This window comes from Tursiops truncatus, chromosome X, assembly GCF_011762595.2.
Source record: "Tursiops truncatus isolate mTurTru1 chromosome X, mTurTru1.mat.Y, whole genome shotgun sequence".
Taxonomy (NCBI): Eukaryota; Metazoa; Chordata; class Mammalia; order Artiodactyla; family Delphinidae; genus Tursiops; species Tursiops truncatus.
The window spans coordinates 90,770,466-90,771,727 of record NC_047055.1 but is presented as its reverse complement, the minus strand read 5'-3'; positions in this window follow the sequence as shown (position 1 = coordinate 90,771,727).

Genomic DNA, 1,262 nt, shown 5'->3' with positions numbered 1-1,262 from the left:
TTTAAGCGACACAGGGAGAGAGAGAGAGAGAGAGAGAGAGGCAGAGAGAGAGGGAGAGAGAGAGAGAATGTCAAATGGAAAAGTGCCATTGCAGTCATATATCAATCAGGCGTGCGGCCGCGGCAGCGCACTAGCAAATGGGAATGCCACGGAAATGTGAGGCGCCCGGTATCGGGGACTCGCAGCCGCTGCCCACCGCTAGGCTCCCTTCCACGGAGCATCTTACGATGCGAACGGCATAGGAGTAACAAGGGCGAGGAAGTCCCCCACCCCCTTCTTCTTCGTCTTCTTCTTCTTCTTCTTTTGTGATGTTATGGAAATAATAAGGGGCTAAATAATATTCGGGATTGAATTCGGGATTGAATTCTTTGGCAAGCATGTGGCTGCCCTAAAGAGGTTCCGTCCGCACGAAAGACACGGAAATACAGAGTGGCATTCTGCTTAACGATTCAGCAGCTGACCGGGATGAAGCTGAAATTCTCAGTAAGAGAGAAGAAACATGGGAATCAGAACTCCTTCTCGGGCGATGCTGTGGAAGCAAGTGCAAAACTCTGCCCTGTTTTATTACGGTGTGGGTGGGTGGTGAGAGTTCTTTTCTGAGTTGTTCATCCAGCAAATGATTTTTAGCAGCAGATCCATGATTAAATCCACGACAGTCCTGAAATCAGCGCCTTCTTCGGCATCATTTAGAATAAAACACTAGATCTGATTTAGACACAGTGACAAAGTGGGAGTCCTTGACTCCTCGAGTTATGTGAGTGTGAGAATAACAGGTAAAGCCAACCCACGACACCACAACTAGTAGAAAAGTGACAAAGGTAACTACGTGTGTGGGCTAAATGCCTGCTAGCTGGATAATACTGTTATGAGCTGTAGGAATACAAAGGGAAATATTTCCTAACTCTTGCCCTTAAAAGCTGCAAATGAAGACAGAAAACCATCAGCAACTTTTGTGGAAAACACAATGAACCATTGAACCATTTATAATTTTTTTTTATGTCAGATGAACCCAGCTCCAGAATATTTTTTTAAATGAACACTGATGAAGAATTAAACTGAGATTATAAAAAAGTGATAAATATGTCATGAAACTTAATTATTGATGCTGAAACCGTCAGGTTCAGCTAGATCATGTCATTTATTATTCATTCATAAATTGGTAATCACATTATTGCTTTTCCACAGAACCTTTACTTCAGTCATTGATGTTTACAGGAGGTGTCTTCAATTTTTCAGTTTGATCTCCACCCTTTAGTAAGAAG